Consider the following 15,674-nt stretch of genomic DNA (forward strand, 5'->3'; position numbering starts at 1 on the left):
ATTCATTATATTTCTTTCTCTATTTGTTTATGTGGTGTGTGAGAGCTATTGGGTGTATTGGGTTATTTGGGTTGTGAGATTGCCAACACTTTGTAAACTCCCATTTGGTTGATAGTGGATTATTGGGTGAGCTCCTACTGCTCTGAGGACGTACTCCAGTTACACTGACTGTTGAGGAACCTCGTTAAAATCTTGGTGTCTTTAATATTTTGTTCTTGCATTTTCATTTGATAAATTTCCTGTGGGTTAGCTTGAGTTTGTTCCAACGGGTTTGGTGCTATCCTAGCACAACAATTGGTATCAGAGCACTGGTTGCTCTTGGGTACTGTCTAGTTGCCAAAGATGTCAGACGGGCAAGATGAAAATCCTTTTGGAAGCAGCTCCGGGTTTGCAAGAACTACGGTGCAAAATGCAAAGTTCGAAGTGGAAAAGTTTGATGGCACAAACAACTTCGGGATGTGGCAATGTGAGGTCAAAGATGTGTTGGCTCAACAAGATCTACTTGCCGCTTTGGGAGAGAAGCCGGAAGCTATGTCGAAGCCGGAATGGGAAAAATTAAATTTGTGGGCTTGCTCTTCAATTCGGTTGTGCCTTGCAAAAACTCAGAAGTATTTTGTGATGCGGGAGACATTAGCAAGTGTGTTGTGGCAAAAATTGGAAGACAAGTATATGATAAAGAGTGCAGAGAACCGGCTACACTTGAAGAAAAAGCTCTACCGCTTCCAATACAAAGAAGGTACAAAAATGATTAGACACCTTGATGCTTTTAATAAGTTGATTGCCGACTTGTTAAATTTAGATGAGGATATTAAGGATGAAGATAAGGCCTTAATATTGTTGAATTCATTGCCGGACTCTTATGAGCATTTTGTTACCACTATTATGCATGGTAAAGAAACTGTGAAATTTGAAGATGTGTCAAATGCCTTGATGAATTATGAAATGAGGCATAGAGATAAAAATCATGATAGTACCTCTGAAGCTTTATTTGTTAGAGGTAGATCATCGGAGAGGAGATCATCTTCTAGCAGGAAAAAATCACAGTCTCGACCTAGAGGAAACTCTAAAGGTAGAAAACCTTTGGAAAAGGATGAATGTGCCTTTTGTCATAATAAGGGCCATTGGAAGAAAGATTGTCCTAAATTGAAGACCAAAGGCAAAGAAAGTTCTGAAGCTAATGTTGCTGAGGTTGAAACAGATTTTTCTGATTTTGCTTTAACCACTTCCTCATCATTTGATTGTGCTACTAAGTGGGTGTTGGATACGGGTTGTACTCATCATATGACTCCTCACAAGGATTGGTTTTCAAGCTTGAAAGAGTTTGATGGTGGCGTTGTGTTCATGGGAGATGACAATCCTTGCACAACAAAAGGGATTGGTACAGTTCGTTTGAAGTTGCATGATGGCATGGTTAAAGAGTTGACAAGTGTTCGGTATGTACCGAATTTGAAGAAAAATCTTATTTCTTTGGGTACTTTGGAATCCAAGGGCTTCAGGTTTCATTCAGATGGACAGACATTGAAAGTTACTTATGGTGCACTTGTTGTGATGAAAGCTCCTCGATGTGGCCATTTGTATTTATTGCAGGGAAGCACTGTGACAGATGAAGCATCTGTAGTTTCTGAAAATATGGGCACATCTGATTCAGATACTACTAGACTGTGGCATATGAGATTAGGCCATGCCGGTGAAAAAGCTCTACAAGGGCTTGTGAAACAAGGTCTTCTAAAAGGTGCCACGACTTGTAAGCTTGATTTCTGCGAGCATTGTGTCTTGGGGAAGCAAACTAGAGTGAAGTTTGGTACTGCTGTACATCAGACGAAGGGCATTCTTGATTATGTGCATTCAAATGTTTGGGGTCCTACAAAGACTCCCTCTTTGAGTGGTAGACATTGGTTCGTGACCTTTGTTGATGATTATTCAAGAAGGTCTTGGGTTTACACTATGAAGCACAAAAGTGAGGTATTGAGCATTTTCTTGAGTTGGAAGAAAATGGTTGAGAACCATATTGGGAGAAAGATTAAGATTTTGAGATCGGATAATGGTGGTGAATACACATCCGACCCTTTCTTTAAAGTTTGCAAAGAGGAAGGAATTGTGAGACATTTTAGTGTTCGGGGAACTCCACAACAAAATGGAGTTGCAGAAAGATTGAATCGAACCTTGCTTGAGAAGGTTAGATGTATGTTGTCTCAGTCGGGTTTAAGCAAGTCATTTTGGGCAGAAGCAGTTAATTATGCATGTCACATCATCAACCGGTTACCCTCAGCTGCTGTTCAGGGTAAGACACCAATGGAGGTATGGACTGGAAAACCTTCTTCTGATTATGACTATATCCGTATTTTTGGTTCACCTGCTTATTTTCATGTGACTGAAAATAAACTTGATCCTAGAGCCAAAAAGGCTATCTTTCTTGGTTTTAGTAGTGGTGTCAAAGGTTACAGGTTGTGGTGCCCAGAGATGAAAAAAATTGTAATCAGCAGAGATGTGACATTTGATGAAGAAAGTATGTACAAAGTCTCTGAGAAGAATGTGAAAGATGTCCAACAGGTGGAGCTTGAGAAAGTTGCCTCTGATACTTCAAATCCTATTTCCGCTGATGTCGAAGCCACTACAAGTGAAGAAGTTGGAGACCATGAGGATGTTGAAGAAGTTGAACTTGAAGATTCTATTCAAGTTGAAGAGGAAGTTTCACCTCAAGAGTCTATTGCCAAGAACAGAGGAAAGAGACAAATTACCAAGCCAGCTCGATATAGTGACTATGTTTCTTTTGCTCTTCCTATTATCACTGATGAGATTCCATCCAATTTTGAGGAAGCTATTGAGAGTGAGGAGAAGAAAAGGTGGTGCAATGCCATGGGTGATGAGATGAATTCTCTCTTGAAGAATAAGACTTGGGAGTTAGCTAAATTGCCTAAGGGCAAGAAAGCTATCGGTTGCAAATGGGTGTATGCCAAGAAGGAAGATGCTGATGAGAAAAACAATGTGAGATTTAAAGCAAGATTAGTTGCTAAAGGGTATGCACAAAAGGAGGGCATTGACTACAATGAAATCTTTTCTCCGGTTGTGAAGCACTCCTCAATTCGTATTATGTTAGCTCTTGTTGCACAATATGATCTTGAGCTTGTGCAACTCGATGTGAAGACGGCTTTCCTACATGGTGATTTGAATGAAGAGATCTATATGTGTCAACCGGATGGGTATATAGTGAAAGGGAAGGAAAATTTGTTTTGCAAATTGAAGAAATCGCTTTATGGCTTGAAGCAATCTCCAAGGCAATGGTATTTGAGGTTTGATAAATTTATGAGAGGCCAAAATTATTCTAGAAGTCAATATGATCATTGTGTGTACTTCAAGAAGTTGCAAGATGGGTCTTTCATTTATTTATTGATATATGTTGATGATATGTTGATTGCCTCAAAGAATGTTGAAGAGATTGAGAAATTGAAGAAACAAATGAAGAATGAGTTTGAGATGAAGGATCTTGGTGAAGCAAAGAAGATCCTTGGCATGGAGATCACTAGAGATAGAGAGAAGGGTTTGGTCAGTTTGAATCAAAGACAATACCTTGAGAAGTTGATTCGGAAGTTTGGAGTTCATGATTCAACCAAACCGGTTAGTACCCCTTTGGCTCCTCATTTTAAATTGAGTTCTCTACAATGTCCTAAAAATGATAAAGAGAAGCTGCAAATGAAAAATATACCATATGCAAATTTGGTTGGTAGTTTGATGTATGCAATGGTATGCTCTAGACCGGATATTGCTCATGCAGTTGGCATGGTGAGTCGATATATGCATAATCCAGGTAAAGAGCATTGGCAAGCAGCTAAGTGGATATTGAGGTATCTCCATGGTACTCGAGATGTTGGTTTATGCTTTGAGAGAGATGACTCTGGTATTGGTCATTTTGCAGTTGGTTATGTTGATTCAGATTATGCAGGTGATCTGGATGGAAGGAAGTCTACTACAGGCTATGTGTTTACTATGGCTAAAGGGCCAGTTTGTTGGAGGTCCATTTTGCAGTCGTCTGTTGCCTTGTCTACTACAGAGGCTGAATATATGGCAGTTGCTGAAGCTATAAAGGAGGCCATTTGGATACATGGGCTGATTAAAGATTTGGGGGTTGATCAGAAGCAGGTGGAGGTACATTGTGATAGTCAGAGTGCCATTTATTTGGCTAAGTATCAGGTTCATCATGCGAGGACCAAGCACATAGATGTGCGTTATCACTTTGTTCGTGAAATTGTTGGTGAAGGGGAAATCATTCTCCAGAAGATTCCAACTAAAGACAACCCCGCTGATATGTTGACTAAGGTTGTTGGTGTAGCCAAGTTTGTTCACTGTTTGAACTTGGCTCACATTATGCCTATATAAAGAAGGCGTTGAGCAGTAGGAGTTTTGGAGCATTTGGTTCGGCATGAGTTGTTCTCTTGCTAGTGTTTGGGAGTGATTTTTTGGGTCAATTGTGTTGGTTGGCTTATCATGGCGTTTTCGGAATTTGGCCAAGGTGGAGATTGTTGAATTATGGCCAAAACAAGTCATCACCTTTCGGCTAATAAAGAAATCAAAAGAAAAAAAAGGTGAAAGACAAAATGATGAGAAAACATCATGATGAGGAGGCATCATGATGATGTTTTTTTCTTTTGTGGTTATTTTATTACCATAATTATTGTTGTTGTTTCGGGTAGAAGAGAAGAGTGTGAGGGCTTATTTTTTAGGAGAGAGCAGAAGAGAGAAGAGTGAGCTGCCGAGAGAAGGAGAGTTGCAGAGAGCCCAAACAGAAAAAAGAAGCTGCTGCTTCATTTGGTTAGTAATCATTCACCAAAGTAGTTGTTGTTGTAATAGCTTTGAGCTATATGTATAGAGAAGAAATTATTCATTATATTTCTTTCTCTATTTGTTTATGTGGTGTGTGAGAGCTATTGGGTGTATTGGGTTATTTGGGTTGTGAGATTGCCAACACTTTGTAAACTCCCATTTGGTTGATAGTGGATTATTGGGTGAGCTCCTACTGCTCTGAGGACGTACTCCAGTTACACTGACTGTTGAGGAACCTCGTTAAAATCTTGGTGTCTTTAATATTTTGTTCTTGCATTTTCATTTGATAAATTTCCTGTGGGTTAGCTTGAGTTTGTTCCAACGGGTTTGGTGCTATCCTAGCACAACACAATAATGGTCATTATAGTGTCTAGTCTTGCAACTAGAGAAAATGTCTCAGTGTAATGGACTTAGGTCTCTGAGAATAGTATTGTGCGTATATGTAGTACAATGTAGGTTGAATTTAGTCATGAAAACCCACTTGACACCAACAATTGGTTTATCTATTGGCCTGTCAACCAATTTTCACGTTGATTCTTCTTAATCATCTCAATTTCTATATTCATAGGTTTCTTCCAAGCTTCATTAGTAGCAACTTCTTCATATTTCTCATGCTCAATTATGCTCAAATTGCATCTAGCATACAGATCATTGAGTGGTTTTAATTGTGCTTGCATAACTTAATTCTCTTATCTCAGTCACAGAATCTTGAAATAATCTCCTCTGAAACTGCTTTCTTCTAACAGTGATGGTTTTGCAACTGCATCCATTTCAACATTTTCAATTTCATTGAGATTTTCATTCAACTGCAGATTCACTGGAATTGGCCTTGACACTTCATTCTCAATTGTCCAGCTCCACATTGTATTTTCATCAAACAGCACACTCCTGGAAAATATGGTCTTCTTTGTCTATGAAAACTCTATATCTCTTTTCTGCCTTTTCATAACCACTAAAGAACCCATTGATCCGAGTTTTATCCAATTTGTGTCTTAACTGTCTAGAATGTGACTATAACACAACATCCAAAGACTTTGAGATGTTTCACTCCAAGTTTCCTTCCACTGCATGCTTCAAAATGAGTTTTTTCCTTCATTGCCTTTGTAGACATTTGTTGAGTACCTAGACTGTTATGTTAACAACTTCACCCCAGAGGTTGTAAGGTAGCTTCTTCTCATGTAGCATACTTTTTGCCATCTCAACTATAGTCCTATTTTTCCTTTCTGTAACCCCATTTTTCTATGGAGAGTTGGCAATAGTTAATTGTCTTTCAAATCCAACATCTTCACAGAAGTGTAGAAACTCAATTGAAGTTCACTCTCCTCTATCACTTCGCAGCCTCTTGATTTGATAACCAGATTGTAGTTCAACCATAGTTTTAAACCTCTTGAGACATCAACCTAACATGTTTGAGTTCGACCCGCAAATTTTGAGGGTAAACACCTCTTCCAAAGTTTCTTATTATTTGAGCTATTAGCACATGAGTTATTTCTAGGCTGCATACTAAGGTTACTGAATACTATTTCAGTTACATCTCTATCCTCAGTATGTCTATTTAACTTATGTTCAAACCCTTTAAGCATAACAACCAACTCAGGGGAGTCAATCTCACTCAAATTCTTATTCTCCTCAATCATAAACACAATATTCTCAAATGTAGGACTATGACTAATCAACAATTCTTTTATTTGACAATTCTTCATCATACATCCTTACTTAGATTAATTACCAACTAGTCTAGTCAAATAAGCAGATAAAGATTCGTTATTCTTCATACAAACATATTCAAAATCTCATCATACCTTGAAGTTTCACAGATCGAACTTGTGAGTCTTCTCTGTACTCCTGCTTCAAACTATCCCAAGCTGCATTGGTCGTCTTTTGAATTGCAATCTGAAGAAAAATCTTATCCGAGACTGAATTTGTATGAATCCCAAGGCCCTAGCGATTTGTTGCTTTTCCGTTAGCTCATCATCAGAATGTGAAGGAAGTTTATATCATTCGTCAACAAACATCCATATATTATGAGACTTGAAAATTGTCTTAGTCTTGATGCACCAGAAGTCGTAATTCACTCTGGTGAGTACTGAAGCTCGAAGATAAGCTCTAGATTCAGACATCGTAGCTTCAAATTGCTTAAGTTCTTTGTTGGAAAACCTAGAAACCAAATTGGTAGTTCACATCCCTTGATTCAAATCGAACCAAGCTCTGAGCCCATATTAGTGTTTGCTTAATGAATTGAATTGTATTTGATGATTCGATTTAGTTTTGAGCAAAGAAATTAGAGAGCTAGAGGAATAAGAAGGTTGGAGTGCATAACTCCTCTTTTATTCATTTAGTATGTGTGTGAATACAGATATGAAAACAAAGGGAAAAACAAAATGACCATTGGAGCATGACACTCTCCACGAGCCACAGACTCGACACATACTCACATGCACGACATATGCACAACTTACTCTACACAACTGCTATGACAGTTGGAATATTAAAAGCCACTGAGATGTTATAATCCTGGCCGTACATTGCAAGTAGAACTAAAACATGTGAGAACTCAAAAAAATTCAAATGAAGAACATAAAGCAGAATTTGATATGTGATGATAGGCAACATGCTTACATCTCAACATTATCCCATATTGGTAGTACTTAATTAGTGGTTATGGGTCTTGATGTAACCCACATGAGTTGAATTGGCTACTTTGGTCAATGTTTTCAAATCATAATATCCTGATGTATCCTGCTTGAAAAAGTAGCCCAAACACTTACTGTCCGAAGTGCACTTCTTAGCACAGTCGTTTTGTTTCACAGCAGCTCCACTAGTGTACTTGCTCGAAAAATGATCAATTCCTTCAACTTTATAGTAGCGGAAGCTCTTTGCATCGCATGAAGTCAGCTTCTCAAGCGCACAACTTTTACCCCAACCCAATAGTCCCTTAGAAGAAGGGCAGGCAACACATTGACTGTCCTCACAAAGGCCAAATGTCCCACATCGCTCAGGCAATTGGCACTCAGTTTCCCATATCGAGTTATCTCTATCAAAAAGAGAGAAGGTCACCTCCCATGCGCCGGTATCCACCTTGTCGTTATAAGTGTAAAGCTTGACATTCCCATCGATTCCAAGCCCAAGGAGCGTGGATGTGCTGTTGTATTTCGGCCTCCCGAGAAAAAAGGTTTCACTTGAGGAAGAGTTGGCTTCTTGATATTCTAGTGTTAGGTCATAAGCATGACCCTCATCAGTTTCCGGGGCACTGTTTAGTGTCACGAGGATCAATGAGTTCATCTGAATAGGAATCCGTTGAGAAAATGAGAAGTAGAGTTGCGGTTTTGGATAGTTGCTGCTCTTGTAGTACAAAGCCAACCCTTTGGGCTCCATCACCAAGCTGTAAGGTCCATCTTTGTTTTCTTTCTTAGATGCACGACTCACGAGCTTGCTTACCACCCCAGCTCGCAGAGATTGACCCACGAGCAAAGTGTTTGTTGGGTAGTCAAAGCTTTGCCAAATACACTTGCCCTTCGAGTTGTGAAGGACCATGTTGCCATTTGGAAGCAACTTGAAGCCTACGACACCTTTGTTGGCGGTGTTTGTTTGCCAAGCCACTTTTCCATTGGCATGGGCCAAGACGAGGTTTCCGTTCGTACCAAATGTTAGGGTGGCATTTTCGCAGACCGGGTTTCCCCGGTTGGCTTCCCAAACGCATCGAAAGAGTGACTCTGACCACCTCAAACCCATGCATAGAGCAAGAGTGAAGGCATTTGAGGTGGTGTTGTAGAAAGCAAGTTGGAAGGGGCGGCAAAGGGATCAAGCATACGATGGCTTGCATCATATTCTGTAATGAAGCCCAAATTCTCCTTCGTTGACGTACTTGAAAGTTTGATCCACTGGAACTTGAGCTTGAGCAATGAATGCAAGTAGTGAGAAAAGAAAGAGGGAGAGCAATGACATGGTGAAGGTTGGGAACTTCCTTGCTGATGTTGTAGAGCAATTACATGGTGGTCTATTTATAGTAATGCATGAGGGCTAACCATAGTCATTGAACGAGAGTTTATACTTTTACATAGATTTGAACCGATTGTGCATTTGGATCGTGACTAAGATGGTCCAAATAAATTCATCGACTTACTTTGGAGTCTTTAAACGCCAACTTTGAATAATATGGAAACCCTATATTTCCTTATTAGCAGGCCACAATTTTGATATGTGGATAAACTTTCATTTTAAAGTTTTTAAGTATGCATTAATGTGTGTGTGTGTGTGTGTATTAGGTCGCTAAATCTTTAGCGGATGAACAATTAGTCACACATTTAATTTTTTATTTAGTTATGACATACACTAAAATATAATAAAATTTTCATGAAAGTGAAAAACATACACAACTATGTGTGTGTGTGTATTAGGTCGCTGAATCTTTAGCGGATGAACAATTAGTCACACATTTAATTTTTTATTTAGGTATGACATACACTAAAATATAATAAAATTTTCATGAAAGTGAAAAACATACACAACTGTTATTGGGTCAATTATGTAGCAACAATAGGGATGGACAAAATACTCATGAGTTTGTGTAACCGTGGTTACCCTGTAACATCCCACATAGTTCAGGAGAATAGATAATGTAAGTCTTATTATATTCTCATCTCTGCCTAGCACGAGGCATTTTTGGAGCTCGCTGGCTTCGGGTTCCATCAGAACTCCGAAGTTAAGCGAGTTTGCGCGAGAGCAATCCTATGATGGGTGACCCACTGGGAAGTTCTCGTGTGAGTTCCCAGAAACAAAACCATGAGGGCGTTGTCGGGGCCCAAAGCAAACAATATCGTGCTACCGTGGAGTCGAGCCCGAGATGTGGTGGGAGCTTGGGGCGGGATGTGACAATTTGGTATCAGAGCCACTCCTTGGTAGTGAGTCAGTGGTCTTAGACAGTTGGACATGGGACTGGTGGCCAACCAACGGAACGGGGTGGCTGCTTGTGTTCCTGGGATTTGGGACAATTTTGGAAAGTGAAATTTGGGACAGGAGGGTTTTGTCGTGTGGAGAGTAAGGGGAGTTAAGGTGGGGGAGTAAAGTGAAATCTGGGAAAAGGGTAGGGATAATTGAAACGGGTGGGATTGGAATGGGGATGGGGACCAGTGGTCCCCCCGTTTTTGTTTTTTTTTTATTTGCTTAGACAATAAACGACGCCGTTTAACAAAAAAATTTAATTTTTTTTTACTAGGCCCAAAACGACATGTCGTTTTGGCCTAGATTTTAAAATTAAAAAAAAACCCTGCGCGCAGGGAACTGCGCAGTGCAGGTTTCTGGTTTCACAGAACCACCGCGATTCCCAATTTCCGGCCGAACTAGGGGGGTTCAAGTGTTGCTCCTGCCTTTGTTTTCCGGCGAACAGAGGGGCGGCCGCCCCCCTTCGCTCCTATGTAGCTTCGCCCTAATGACTGACCAACTTTGTCGTCAAACAGGGAGTTTACTGGATAATTAACTCCAGCTACAAGCCAGTCTCCAGCACACTGCATTAATCCATTTTCTTCAGCACGTGGCATAATTCCAAATAAAGGACTCAACCTACCGATGCATGCATGTATGACTCATCAAGAAAATGATCTTCTCCAGATCTATTTTGTAGAGATCGTAAGTGTCTTTATATTTTAACTGTTAATCGTATATCGTATGATCAATTTTTATCATATACTATTTATATTAAATTTTAAATTATAAAAATCAAATAAATCATAACCGCACGATATATAAGATCCAGCAAACACAAAGTTCATATACCAACCACTTGCCATAAATAGAATAATATCTTATCCCCATAAAAATCTAGAAATTGAGATAGACAAGTTTGACAATTAATATATTTCAATTTTGGCAAATACGCACGGGCCATAGGTCTGTTGTCCTCTACGTTGTGTCCTCTTTTTTTATTTTTTGACAGGTATCTTTCAATTTAACTCAAATTTAACACTGTTAATTTTTTTATAAATTTAAATATAAAAAAAACTAAAAACTAAAGTAATACAAAAACCAAGAATAAACTCCTGAGTTCCACCCACTTCAACCCATTGCCGCCGATCGACAAACTATAGAACTAGCAAACATTCTGTCAAGTTATTAGGATTTGGGGATTGAAGGAAGATATCTAATCAATTGAATATTGTGAAATTTGTAAGGATTGAACAGACGACGATGGTCGAGATTTAAATCGACGCAAAGACAACTCTAAAATCCGATCGTCTTCATCGACAAGAGGGAGGAAGAGGGATAAATACAAAGAAATAATGCTTGGACTATAATTAGATCCTACATCCCCAACAAAGGAAACCTTGCAGATGGTGAGAAAATGCAGCTGACAAGCATGGTGGGGAGGAGATTGGGGGTTGGTGGCTGCGAGACAATGTTGGTTGGGTTTTTGGTTTTGTTTTTTGTTTAACTTCAATTTTTATTTTTTTAATTAAACTTAATTGAAAGTTTAACAGTGTTAGATATGAAGTTAAATAGAGAGACTAGTGTTAAAAATAGAACTGGGACACAAAGGAGACACGAAATAGGAGACAGCAGACCTGGGCCATATGCACGAGAGTCTGCTTTCAAAGAGATGATGGGATCTGATCTTGCACCATGATTGACTCCTTCGTTTTACTACTCGATTTATAAATTTTTATAATCAGAGTTATTTATATTATAAATTATTTTATAAAGATTAATTTAAAAGAAATATTTATTAAAATTACATTTGTTTAGTTTATTAATTGTAACAATTAATAATACTAGTTTTATTCATATTTTAACCATCAATTGAATTATTTCTCTATTTATTAGAAATATGATACAAATACTGGTACAAATAGATAAGTGTAGCATTATTCTGTAGTAAATAAATTGAGGGTTTGTAATTGTTTTACAGAATTCGTCCATCTGTTTTAATATATTTGAATTACTAAATGGTTTCATATTTAATTGAATTTTTGAAGAAATATCTTTAGAGAGCAATTTATGCCATGAACAGTTCTGATAATAAGTATAAAGTTCTGTAAATCGGCGACATAGTGAATTTAGGAGGAACTCCTCAATCATTAAGGAGCCAAGTTAATTTGGTTTGTAAATTCAAATCCTCAATAGCTAGCAAGTCGCATATACAATTAACCAGATGCCAACTTCAGTTTCTCCTCGTGGGTGGCTTTTATCTTTGCCACTAGTCCATTACCACTCACTCCGAAGTGTATCTTGGTCCAACATCATACGGTTGTCCAGAGAGTTCACTGAGTTTGTTGACGAACAAAAGTTGACCAACTCATAGTGGATGAAGGTGGCCTCTAATGGGGTGCTCCGGTTAATAAGTGCAGATGTTAAATAATCTACTGGGAACAGGGCAGCTCTGAGGGGGTGCAAAATGTGAGATCGCACAGGGCCCCTTATTTTTTGGGGCCATATATATATAAAAGGCGTGAACATGGTCACAATGCTTTCTTGGCAGAGTTGTCAACCAGCAGTATTGTCATTTACTTGTGCATGGGTTTGACTCCACAATTGCTCATGTTTATTAATTTTGATTTTTTGCCAACTATGCTAGGTTTTCTTTCCTATTGGGCATTGTCCGGGTAACCATTTTGGGTCTTTTTCTAAGCTAGACTATTTGTTGTTTAATTTCTTTCATTGTTTGTTCAAAAAAAAAAAAACATTTCTTTCATTATCTATATCTATATATATAAAGTGAGTACCCTAAAATGGTGAAACATTCACAATACCATAAATTGTCCTTTAAGAATTTCATAAATTACAATTGAACCAAAAGAAGCTAAAGTATTTAACCATATTTTTATTTTGAATGAATTTAATATTTAAAATTATAGGAAAAAAAACAAAACCTCCCACATTAGTGGGTGGTTTCACATTTTTAATTCATTTCTTCTTTTTTTTTTAAATAATTTTTTTTAAAAAATATGTAAATTAATTATTTAAATAAAAGATATATAAAAATGTCAATTGCCACACGCGTATACGTGTGGCAAGAGGGTAGTATAATGTAATCTTTGCGAATAAATATGCAATTAGTAATATCATAATTAATTAAAATTCTTAAAAGTCTAAAAATATAATCTTTTAAAAGCCCCTCCCTTACTTGACACCATTTAATAGAATACATTTTTGGGCTAGCCAAAGATTCTTTGATGCTTCAGTTAACTAAGAGTGATTAAAGGGTCATGTGGTAGGAGAGATTTTTCAATGTGACCGTCACACGAGATAGTACATCACGTGTCGTTATATAAATAGTGTGATATGTGTGTTAAAAAGTTAATAACTTAAAAAATAAAATTTCTCACCACTTACATAAAAACACGTGATGTACATGGTAGTGTTTAGGGTAGTAAATGGTTATTATATACCTATAAAAGTTAATATTGGCTTTCCTTCTATTAAGAAATAACCTACCTAAAATTGTTCACCATTATTGTGATTCAATTCTACAATATCATGTGTAATTTTCTGTTTGTGCAGTAGCAAAGGGAGCAAGCATACGATAGCTTGTATCATATTCTGTAATGAAAAAATAAAAAATAAAAAAATATTTGCGCTTCACGAAATTAATACTTTTATGCAAAGGCCTAGAGGCTACCTGAAAGTACATGAAATCGTCATAATCTCTCAAAAACACAAGGCTCTGACCCGATAACTAAAATGGACCAAATGCAAATACAGTAATAAAGTGATCTATCCCATTCTAGGTGTACTTAAATTGATATAACCCACTTTTAGTGGTTAGGTGCCTTGATGTAACCCACATGAGTTGAATTGGCTACTTTGGTCAATGTTTTCAAATCATAAGCAATCCAACATCTTGATGTATCCTGTTTGAAAAAGTAGCCCAAACACTTGCAGTCCGAAGTACACTTCTTAGCACAATCGTTTTCTTTCATAGCAGCTCCACTAGTGTACTTGCTCGAAAAATGATCAACCCCTTCAACTTTATAGTAGTGGAAGCTTTTTGCATCGCATGAAGTCAGCTTCTCAGGCGCACAACTCTTGCTCCAACCCAATAGTCCCTTAGAAGAAGGGCAGGCAACACATTGACTGTCCTCACAAAGGCCAAATGTCCCACATTGCTCAGGCAATTGGCACTCAGTTTCCCATATCAAATTATCTCTATCAAAAAGAGCGAAGGTCACCTCCCATGCACCAATATCCACCTTGTCGTTGTAAGTGTAAAACTTGACATTCCCATCGATTCCGAGCCTAATTAAGGAACGTTGATGTGCTGTTGTATTTAGGCCTATCGAGATAAATGTTTCCACTTGAGGAAGAGTTTGCCACTCGATAATCTAGGGTTAGGTCGTAAGCATGACCCTCATCAGTTTCTGGGGCACCATTTAGTGTCACGAGGACCAGTGAGTCCTGAATAGTAATTCGTTGAGAAAATGAGAAGTAGAGTTGCGGTTTTGGAGAGTGCTGCTCTTGTAGTACAAAGCCAACCCTTTGGGCTCCATCACCAAGCTGTAAGGTCCATCTTTGTTTTCTTTCTCGACTGCACGACTTACAAGCTTGCTTACCGCCCCAGCTCGCAGAGATTGACCCATGAGCAAAGTGTCTGTTGGGTAATCAAAGCTTTGCCAAATAAACTTGCCCTTTGAGTTGTGAAGGACCATGTTGCCATTTGGAAGCAACTTGAAGCCTACCACACCTTTGTTGGCGGTGTTGGTTTGCCAAGCCACTTTGCCAGTGGCATGGGCCAAGATGAGGTTTCCATTTGTCCCAAATGTTAGGGTGGCATTTTCGCCGACTGGGTTTCCCCTGTTGGCTTCCCAAACCCACCGAAAGAGCGACTCCGACCGCCTCAAACCCATGCGCAGAGCAAGACTGAAGGCATTTGGGGTGGTGTTGTAGAAAGCAAGTTGGAAGGGGGCGGCAAAAGGATCAAGCATACGATAGCTTGCATCATATTCTGTAATGAAAGGCCCAAATTCTCCTTCGTTGACGTACGTGAAAGTTTGATTTGCTGGAACTTGAGCTTGAGCAATGAATGCAAATAGTGAGAAAAGAAAGAAGGAGAACAATGACATGGTGAAGGTTGGGAACTGCATTGTTTAGGCCATCTCCAACCGATGACATGGTGAAGGTTGGGAACTGCATTGTTTAGGCCGTCTCCAACCGAGGGTCATAGGGCCAAATATAATTTATTATTTAAAAACAAATTTTGTGAAATAGAAGTTATAGGAAAAAAATGGAATTTAAAAAAAAATATGAAACAAATTTTGTGAAATAGAAGTTATAGGAAAAAATAGAAGTTATATGAAAATTTTTGTAAATAAAAAATAATAATAAAACTGTAAAAAAAAACAAAAAACAAATGCAACGGCTACTAGCCGTTGCATTTGAATTTTTTCTTAAGAAATCATGTTGGTTATAACCGACAAAATTAACAAAACATTAAGAAAAAAAAAATAGCCAACCCTCTAGCTTCCAGCCCTCTCTGATTCCATGGGCCCTCCTAGATTCCAGAGCCCTCTGGCCTAGCCCTCGGTTGGAGACGGTTTCGGGCTATTTTCAGCCCTCCGACCCTCTGGACCCTTCGGTTGGAGATGGCCTTATGTTGTAGAGCAATGACATGGTGGTCTATTAATTTATACTAGTGTATGAGGGCTAACCACAGTCATCGAACGAGAGTTTAAACTTTTACATAGATTTGGACTGAATGTGAATTTGGATCTTGAAAATGATGGTCAAAAAATTCATCTAGTTGCTTGAGAGTCTTTTTTTCTTTTTTGGGTAACAGTTGCTTTGGAGTCTTTAAACGCCAAATTTGAACAATATGGAAACCCTACATTTTGGTATCAGTAGGGTACAATTTTTATATGTGGATCAAC

The 15,674-nt window shown here is 38.4% G+C and overlaps 2 pseudogenes; both read right to left on the minus strand.

Moving 5' to 3' along the window:
* Positions 1-7,380: 7,380 nt before the first annotated feature.
* LOC103423069 (epidermis-specific secreted glycoprotein EP1-like) lies at positions 7,381-8,769 on the minus strand (annotated as a pseudogene).
* Positions 8,770-13,388: 4,619 nt separating this feature from the next.
* Positions 13,389-15,324, minus strand: LOC103413313 (epidermis-specific secreted glycoprotein EP1-like; annotated as a pseudogene).
* Between the last annotated feature and the right edge of the window lie 350 nt (positions 15,325-15,674).

Source organism: Malus domestica, chromosome 11 (genome assembly GCF_042453785.1).
Source record: "Malus domestica chromosome 11, GDT2T_hap1".
NCBI lineage: Eukaryota > Viridiplantae > Streptophyta > Magnoliopsida > Rosales > Rosaceae > Malus > Malus domestica.